The sequence below is a fragment of the Chenopodium quinoa genome, unplaced genomic scaffold, assembly GCF_001683475.1.
Source record: "Chenopodium quinoa cultivar QQ74 unplaced genomic scaffold, ASM168347v1, whole genome shotgun sequence".
In the NCBI taxonomy this organism is placed as follows: Eukaryota; Viridiplantae; Streptophyta; class Magnoliopsida; order Caryophyllales; family Amaranthaceae; genus Chenopodium; species Chenopodium quinoa.
The window spans coordinates 702,637-712,883 of NW_018744297.1; the positions used below are offsets into that span (position 1 = coordinate 702,637).

Below are 10,247 nucleotides of genomic sequence, written 5' to 3' on the forward strand. Positions count from 1 at the left end.
GAAAGTGAACTTCGGTCTCTTCTAGACCTCCAATTTCTTTAAAAATCAGCGCGGTTGTAGGAAACAACAGTTATAATAGCAGCATAGCTAGCGAACACATCGGCTACCGATAAAAGCAGACATTAATACCAGATTACAGCAATAGAAGAAGACAGTAGGAAAAAGACAGAGGATCAGCAGCATACAGTAGTAGCACCAGCAAATAGCAGCAGCAGAAACAGCAGAATAAGCAAAAAAAAAAAAAAAAAAAAAAAAGCAGTAACAACAGCAAAACACCATTGCCTTACTCTACCCTCTCTTAGTTTGGACACCATTCCCAATCTCTTGCAGACTGGATTGATATTTTTTCTGTGCAGTAGACTTGCCTAATCTCACTTGGGATTTTTTAGATATAGAAGAGACTAACTTCCTCTTAGATTGTTGTCCTACTTTAACATGATGTTGGTCGACACGTGCTCCAATCTGTTGTTGTGTCGTCAGCATCATATCCAAATCCATTCCCAATTGGAATTTTCTTTTTGTTGATTCTCTCCTTTGCAATCCTTGATTTAAGTGTTGTTTTCGGTGTTTTAAGACCATTTTCATGTTTACAAACCGGGATTGAACAGCTGAACTAGACTCAACATGAACAATATCTTCTGTATTTGCAGCTAGAACTTTCTTCCTCCTGATTTTTTCCTGATCCTGCAGAGTACAAGAGCAAAATATTTAATTCGATCCATTCATAGTTAAAGGTCATCATCATGGCATGTGGCATTATGGCCTTGTTCTTCTCTATTATAATTTTATAGATTAAAACAAATTTCACACACTAAAATTTGATTTTTTTTTTTTATTTGCTGATAACCGCATTTTACAAAGTTTAACTGATTCTAGCTGATATTATTTTGTATTCCCCCCCCCCCCCAAACAGAGCCAAACTCATTCAATAAACATTTATCCAAAACCAAGCCCAGTCAAACTCGACATCGATCCGGCAACCTACATACAACCTACAGCCAAAATTCAACAACTATTTATCCTAATTAAGGTTCTGAATTAAATCAATACAAGCTTACACATGCATCAATTAAATTACATAAATCATCAACTCTAAAAACATTTTATTAATTCTACAAAATCTGAAGTATAATAATTGATTTTGGTGGAGAGTCATGTACCTTCAATAATCGTCAACCTTGCTAAATCGTCGGATTTTCGGAGCTTTCATAAGCTGGAGCCTCACTATTCTCAACAGGAGGGTGGTTCACTGCTATCTTCTAGCAAAAAGTGCTTCAGTAGATTTTGGTTTAATAGATTTGATCTATTGGCAAAGAAAATTGTTAAGTTCAACAGCAACACAAAACATTTTAAACTCAAATAAATATGTGACTAGTGCTTCTAAGAACATTTATGCCCGAGCATGCAAGTTTCATGACCAATACAGTACACACTCAAAAGAAATACATAAGTTCTCCATAATACATAATGCATAAATTAGAAAAATAGCACTTAACATAAGATATTTGGCAAAGATACATCATGACTATTGATTGTAGCGTTAAAAGTCATACTATAATATCAATATAATCACTACTCCAACGCAATCTGAACAAAAATTGAGCTCTTAAATAAATGTAAAAAGACTTGAACTAAGAAAATAAATAAAAATAAGAGGGGCAAAACAAAAGCACCTTGATGATCAGTTCTTCGCTAGAAGGATAATTGTCCATTAAACTAACGGACACGAAGAGCAACAAGCTGCTTCGGATACTCTCAAAAAACAAGCAAACAATACTTCGTACTAAATAGCTTAGCTTCTTTTTGTTCTTATCTAGTCATCTTTCCCCAAATCCCATAGTAGTAGTCATATAGTAATTTTCAATTCAACTACACAAACAAAAATATCCAATTAACAACAACAATAAACATATAAAAAGTAATCTGCCTTTTATTTCACAAACCAAATTCAAACAAAATTTCACAGCCTCATCATATCATTTAGTAGTTGTATTATGATGAAATCAAGAATACATCCACTCAAATGCTCAAATATTAAACATTCTTAAACAATTTCCTCTACAATACTCATAATGCTACAAAATAAAAACAAAAATAAAATAAAATAAAAAATTCAAGCCCGATTGAGCTAGGAAATGTCACAATACAGAGCACAAAGAACAACATTGAATGCTGAGAAATTACAATCAAACACATTACAAATTAGTTTATTTCAAAAATGCGAATCGCAAAACAATTAATCAAAAAGTCAAAAATTATCAAATTCCAAACACAATTAGAGCAAGAGAAGACATCTAACCGATAAAATTCGACGGATTTGAGCTTACTAGAAGAAATAATGTTGTTCAGACAATAATTTTGCTACTAATTGTGGAAATTGAAGAGTGAGAATGAAAATTAGGATCAATTAAGCGAAAAATGAGTAGAGATGAGGGATTTCTGGCAGCAGCACCTCTATCGACTGAAGACGGCGTTTTCTGCGACTCGTCATCTCTTCTTTGCCGCCGAATTAATCTCCTTCAACCGAGCGGTCATCTTCTCGTGGTTTGATGGTTAAATTGAGTCGGACCTAGGGTTACAATTTTGTCGTTGAGTTCTTGTTAAGAAGCTAGAGTTTGGTGAGGAGGTTAAGATTGGGGTAAAATTTCAGAGAGATTTTGAGCTTCTCCAATCTCCATTGATGAAGAAAATGGTAAGTGTGAATCGCAAAGATGGATGGGGAAAAGAGGGAAATGTGAAAGAGATGAGAGAGAAAGAGCTAATAGAAAAAGTGAAAGGAAAGTTAAACAATTAGGGTCTTATTTTTTGAGGTATATAATAATCAAAGTGTTACATAAATGTGTTACTCTATGTAAAGTGATACTTTGAAGTGTTACAAATTACATATGTGTTATATACAAGTGCTACTGATAATCTAAGTGTTATCAAAGTGTTACTTATATATCTTTTTATATCTTGACTTATAAAGTGTTACCACAAGGTGTTACATTAGGCCAACTTTGTAGTAGTGGGGGATGAAGATACAAATCCAACCTAAAAGAGATTGAACATGCCCTAATAATAAGCCTCTACTTTATTCTGATCGTATTCATGTGCGCTTTTTAATTAACATGCAATCAATAGGATTAACCCTAAACCTGTTTATCTATGTTGGTTGAATTTAATGCACAAATAAACTATTATTGGCGATCACTTGAATTTATAATCACAATTAACCCTAACAAGATTATTAAATATCTTATTAAGCGTGATTACAAGTACAAAATTCCCTTTAAACATGCATCAAAGGTGTGATCAAGCAATAACGAATAAATAATGTATCAAGCAACATAATCAATAATAATCATGAAGAATAATAATAATCATATCATAATAATAATAATAATAATAATCATCATCATCATCAAAATAATAATAAATTATAACAATTATAATCATAATCATGTTCATGTTAATATTAAAGCATAATAAAAATAGCAAGATCCTAGGCATGATACTAACAAGATTAATAACAAACCCTAGCATGTCACTAAGCAATAAAAATCAAATCTTTAACCCTAACATGATACTAGCAATCATAAATATTAGGAAGAGCATAGGAAGCATCACAACAATCATATCTAATATTAAAATTACCCTAGACATGATACTAGGAATATCATAATAACAATATAAACATGATTTCTACATCATAATATCAATTAATCAATTAAAGTACTTACTTTGATTCCTCGTACCTCTTTCTAATAACAAAATACACACGTTAGTAACTTCAAGGAAAATAATAATCAAAATAATTAAATTAAATAATTGAAATAGAGATTTGGGACCAAACCCTCAGAAATTAAACCTTTCACGTCTAGGGCGAAGGCAACTTCGAATATGGCTAGGTGTTCCTAGATCTTGTGAATGCGGAATTTTGTATGAAAACGCAAGAAAGAATTGAAGAAAGAAAAGAATGCTAAAGAATTAATGTTTGTTGAGAATTGATGAATGAGAGATGTAGATGATGAATGATTGTAGATGAATAAATTGTGAATGAAAGCTTGTGAATGAAGAGAATTCCTGAAAATTGGTCCATGAAAACGGAGTTTTTGATACGATATTTATAGAGAAAATTAGCCAAAAAAGATAATTTAACAAAACAGAGTCTGACGCACGCAAAACAAGGTTGGCGCCAACCCTGGCTAGTTGGCGCCAGCCATGGCGCCAAGCGCCAATGGCTAGCGCCTGGCGCCAAGCCTGGTTGCAGGCGCCAATGCTTGGGGTTGGACGCCAAACTGGATTTCAACGCGTTTTCGAAAATCTGATAAATTTCCCGAACTGGAGGATAAAATAATATAATTTCTTCGAAAATGCTATTTGATTTTGATTAAAACTCTGAAAAGTCAACAAAGTCAACTTATCAATGCTAATTGAATTAGGAATGAAAAGATCCTTCTAGAAGATTCTAGAAGACTAAAACCATTCCTAATTGCATTAGGAATGATAAATCATATTAGGCCCTCCCCTAGATTATTGAGCCGTACATAAAGCTCAAACCAGGCCCATTTTAGTAAGTTGGCCATAACTTCCTCAATATTCATCGGAATCGGGCTTATAATATATCGTTGGAAAGATCTTTGCAAGCCCCATTCAACTACACTACTATTGGACCCATATCATGGACCAACCAAACTAGATTGACCGTTTTCTTAAAAATAAAGTTTTCAAAAACAGGGAGAAGAGAAAAGAAATAAAACTTTCCGCTACACTAGACCTTTCCACACTTCGTTTCATTCGATTCGACGTGAAAGGTACTCATCACCGGGTTTGGTTTTGGGGAGACACAAATGGGTGTCTACAGAAGCCCCTACTTTGACTGAGTTTGGAGAAACGCAAGTTTCGAAAAACGAAAGTCAAAGTATCGATAGGGACGGAGAATGATTCAGAACGTTCTGCGATCCTAAATCAATCTTATAACGCCGATACCTGCAAAACTAGCATTAGTTAAACAGATAGAAGAGTTAAGAAACGCATATCTTGCACCGTCGAGCACACGTCTCTGAAAGTAACCGATTGTTTTGATGACCTCCTGCAAGCTAGAGAATGACATCCCGCTTGAAAACCGCTACGCCTGTAACTGCTTCCAAATTAGAAGATTGCTTTGCCTGAAACTATCCTCCTCCGCAATGATAATATTCCACGTCCAAGGGAATACCATCGAAGATTATTTCTCTTGAAACAATCCTCATCCGCATTGATAACATTCCACGTCCAAGGGAATACTATCGAAGATTGCTTCTCTTGAAACAATCCTCAGTTGTTTGTGACAACTCTCCACAATCTAGGGAACGCCACCTTGCTGTTTCGATGTTCACTCGTCTCTGAACAAAGAGCTTCTTTTGATATGACTCTAATTTCCGCTGTGATAGTCTTCGAAAAGATCATTGCTTCTTAATGTTTGCTATGCCCGGTACGTCGGTACTTTGCTGCTTGTGAACCAGTATGTCGGTGCTTTTGCTGTGATGACAATCCTCTTTTCTTTGGGAATAGTTGCCAACACAACTCTTGTATGATGTATGACAATCCGATTTAGGGAAAGTTGTCAATGCTTCGTAACAATCCATCCTTGGAAATATTGCCACGATGAAGCGACAATCCGTACCTCGGAAAATTTGCCAAAATCCAATTTTTGGAAAAGTTGCCAATGCTTCGTAACAATCTTCCATAAGAACTTTGCTACGATCGACAATCCACATCTTGGAATACAACTCTTGAAAGCAATCCACCTTGGAAATTTGCCAAACGCTATGCGACAATCCTTTTGGGGAAATATTGCCACTATTGACAACCCACGTCTTGGAACATTTGCAAAAAAAAAGAGTCGATCGACAATCCACTTCGGGAAAATTTGCCACTTGCTGAAATGAATGACAATCCACGTTGAGGAACTTTTGCCGATATTTATGATGAATAGAAGCCTACAACAATCCTTTGGGAAATTTTTCTATAGGGAACTGGGTGTATGACAATCCAATCTCGGAAAACTTGCCAAAGATTCATGAATGTATGACAATCCGAACTTGGAAAAACTTGACAAACAAAGGAGGAGCACGACAATCCACGCTTGGAAACTTTGCCAGAGATGACAATCCAATCTTGGAAAAATTGTCGTTGAAGAAGATGCACGACAATCCATTTTTGGAAATATTGTCAGTTGGGGATGACAATCCAATTTTTGGAAAACCTTGTCGTTTAATAAGAATGTGCGACAATCCATATTTGGAAATATTGTCGTTTAAGTGCTTGCTTTTGAACCAATTGTAATGAGCCAGTGTTTTAGGCGCTTAAGCTAAGTGAGACGATTTTTTGTCAGGTCAATCACTTACTACGATTGTAATCGAGCCGACTACTAATCATGTCAAATTGCTTATAGGGGCTAACTGGCGTACCAAGGAACCCGAAATTGCTGCGTGAGGTCGAAATCACCTTTCTGAGAGGCTTCGAGCTCTGTCGTTGCTGAGATATTTCTGGCGCCAGGCGCTGGAGTAGGGTCTTCCCTGTTCTGCTGCACCTATATTATTTTGACTATAGAACTTTGCCAATTTCTTTAATTATCTTAGGGTTGACCTAAGGTTTAACATTGCTTGACTTATTGACTCGACACGACTCAAGGTATAAACTTGACTCGCTGTGATCGACTGACTCGAGGTTGACTCGACTCGAAGTGAAAAGACACGTGTGACTCATGACCCGTGTGTGCATTGTAATGTGATCGTGCGACTCGAAAATGCAGAAAAGCAAAAATTTTCCGTCATTTTTGTGGAGGGTACCGACTTTCTCCCAAAAAAGAAAGACGTGAAAAAGAAAAGGCGAAGTTTTCGAATGCATATTGAATGAGCTTAGTCAAATGTCATTTCATACTATCTCTCAAGGTGGAAGGACTAACCCATCCTAGGCTATCTCAATTGTTGACTCAATGATGAAGGTATTTGGGTAACTTAGGCACGGAGGCTAAGCACTTCATACTTCATGATGCAATGATGATTATGATTGATGAGTGATTTTGATATGACATGGCATGCTTCAGCGTTATGTTAAGATTTCATGACAAGGGGTTCCTAAAGGGAAGTATATTTGGTCATGTATCTGTGCAGTGTGTGATAGTGACACTAAAGCTAGGCCACAAGAGCTAAGTGTGTGGAAAAATATTATTTTTAGAAGAGTCAAATGATGGTGACTCTTAGTCTAGGTAAGCTAATGATGTAGGTGTTTGGGGTAAAAATACCCTAAACACGTGGCCCAATGGCCTAGTGACACGTGGCATCCAGCCGTTGGTCAGCAGGGCTCCAATCCTCTGCTGACACGTGTCCTCTAAACCCTAAAAGGGAAACCATCCCTTCCCCACTATAAATAGTGGAAGGACCCTCATTAATGGGGGCTGGAACATTTGTTGTTCACATTGAATACTCCTCAAAAAGAAAAACATTTACCCCGAGCAATATCAATTGCAGAATTCTCCCATTACGCGAGAAGTAACTTCTACATTACGTGCATTCTACCTCCCGTATCTTTACTAACTTGATCGTCGGAGGCGGAGCTCCTACCCCCAGGAGTCTTCGTGATTTTGCAGGCACAGGCGTCGAAGGGCATTCTTGGAATTGTAACTCTCCCGCAGGACACATCAAAAAACCCCGAAACATTTGGCGCCGTCTGTGGGGAGTGTACTTCTAAGATGACTTTTGATACTGTGTCACCGAATCAGGGCAAACGGCCTGTGGTCGAGCCTGAGGTCCAGACGGACCATGAAAGTGGCGACGAAATTGAAACATATGTGGCCCCGGATGGGTCTTTCAGAACGAAGCACCCTCGTGCTAAAGATAGAAGAGAACGGGAAATCAGCCAAGCTGCTCCCAGCAACCCAGCCGGGCAACCGGCTGGAATTGCCCAAACGGTGGAGGGCTCAGCCCCCGTTACAAGAAACGAACTCATGTCTTTCATGAATAGTTTCAAGGGTGAGATCAAGAGCCTCATCCGGTCAGCTACTCCAAAGAAGGGTCAGCCGGCCAAGAAGCCTTCTGGAAAGAAGGCGGTCAAAGAACGAGTTCCTACCCCTCATCCCAAGCCAAAGGAGGGGGAGGGCTTAAGGTTTGATCCAAGCAGACTCCGTTTTCCTCAAGGGGAGCTGCGAAAGGTCATCCGGCACGTACAGCCGAATGGCTCCAAGAAAACCTTCTCAGACGCCCGCACATTTCTCCAAGAGAAGCGAGGTCAGGCGTCTGCGTCGGCCTCAACGTCGACCTTCCCGGACAGTTTCCATGACGTCTCACACAGGCGTACGGGAACGAACCTTAGGAGCCAGACGGGCGAAGCTTCTGCCCGGTCTGGACCCAAAGTGATCCAGCCTGGCCTATTCGGCACACCGAATGGGTTGGGTGGATCCCCTTTCATGTCACCGGGTCTTTTCGGTGGGCAAGCGCAGCAGCCGTTCCAACCCACGGACTGGCAGCTGCGCCTGCTAAATTTGGGGGAACAGCCAACGGCGTTCTCACCAGAGATAACCCAGGCGGCACAACCGCCTAAGATCAAGAATGTTTTGGTGGGGGCCTATGACGGCACCACCAACCCAGAAGACCATCTAATGGCCTACTCTAACCTCATGTACCTCCAGGGGTTAGATGATGCCGTCTGGTGTCGATGCTTCCCGGCTACCCTCAAGGGCATAGCCCAGCGGTGGTTTGGTAACCTACCAGCCGGTTGCATCAACAGCTTTCGAACTTTGGCGTACTTGTTTACGTCAAATTTCTCAATGAATATTCCTGCCAAAAAGACTAGCCTCGACCTAGGGGCAATACAGCAGGGCGACCGGGAGGGCCTCCGGTCGTACGTCAGACGGTTCAATCTGATGAGAATTCAGATTCCAGGACTATCAGACGAAGTGGCCTATACAGACTTCTTTCGAGGTCTGAAGGATGGGTCGACTTTTAAGTTTGACCTCGTCCGGAAGAGGGTTGCTACCCTCCAAGAGGCATTAATTGAATCTGAAGCCTATATACAGGCGACGGAGCTTTGTGCTGTTAAGCAGCCGTCAGATTCTAAAAAGTCTGATAAAAAAGAGAGCCGGCAACAGCATCAGCCGGCAAGAAAGGAAGAAAAGAGAAAATGGGTCTGGGCAGCTGACCGATCAGGACAGCCGGCCCAGAAGATCAGGCGGAAGTCAGAACCATATGTCCCCAAATACGAGTTCACAAAAGATTGCTCCACCATCCTCTTGGAAATCAAAGACCGGATGTCTCTCGACAAACCGGCTGAAATGAAAAGCCCCGTGAATAAACGGGACAAGAGCAAGTATTGCCAATACCAAGAGGATGTTGGCCACGACACCAATGGCTGCTATAGCCTCAGGCGGCTATTGGACCGTCTGGCAGATGAGGGGGCCCTAAAATCCTACCTACCCAAGGCTAAGGGTAATACCCAGGCCAAGAAAGGGCAGGCGGCAAAAACCGGCCCAGCAAACTCCGAGACGGATGAAGAGACCATCTTCACAATAGCAGGCGGTTTTGCCGGAGGGGGTCCTACCATCCGGGGCACCAAAGAACACATCAGGAAGCTGGTCAACTCAGTGGATGAGGGCCAGGCGTCGAAAGACATCTTTCCTGAGGTCCTTATTTCTGAAAAGGACCGGGGCAAGGTTAGGCGGCCTCATGATGACTTCATCGTCATCGAATGCAAGGTTGCCAACCAGAAGGTTGGCCGAATCCTAATAGACACCGGGAGCTCGTCTGACCTAATCAGTTATCAGTGCTTGACCAAGCTCAAGTACACATCCGGTAACATGCACCAGGCTCCTCACCCACTAGTCGGTTTTGGGGGTGGAGTAGTGCATCCGGTCGGATGCATAGATCTTCCGATCCGGCTGGGTGAAAAGGGGCAAGGACGCCACATGATAGTCAAGTTTTTAGTTGTGGAGGAGCTGTCCGCCTACAACATGATATTTGGCCGTCCTACCCTCAACGCATCTAAGGCTGTCATCATCCCGTCCCTCATGTTGGTCAAATTTCAAAAGGATGATGGTACAGTCGGTGCCCTAAGCGGGGACCAGAAGACGGCAAGAGAGTGCTATCTCTCTGACGTCAAGACCACTATGGGTGCAGCCGGCCAGGGCGAGCCCATAGATATTGATAACTGCGACCCAACAGTCCCGGCTCCAAGGGCAGCCGATATGAAAAGAAAGGCGGACCAACTGGCACCCGTCAAAAAGGAGA

At 40.8% G+C, this 10,247-nt stretch overlaps 1 long non-coding RNA gene across 1 annotated transcript; it reads right to left on the reverse strand.

The window, feature by feature from the left end:
- On the reverse strand, positions 1 to 2,805 carry LOC110695409. Its single transcript, XR_002506048.1, has 3 exons — positions 2,453 to 2,805; positions 1,161 to 1,303; positions 1 to 684 (listed from the first exon to the last, which is right to left on the reverse strand). It is a non-coding gene; the product is annotated as an uncharacterized LOC110695409 (long non-coding RNA).
- Positions 2,806 to 10,247: the final 7,442 nt, after the last annotated feature.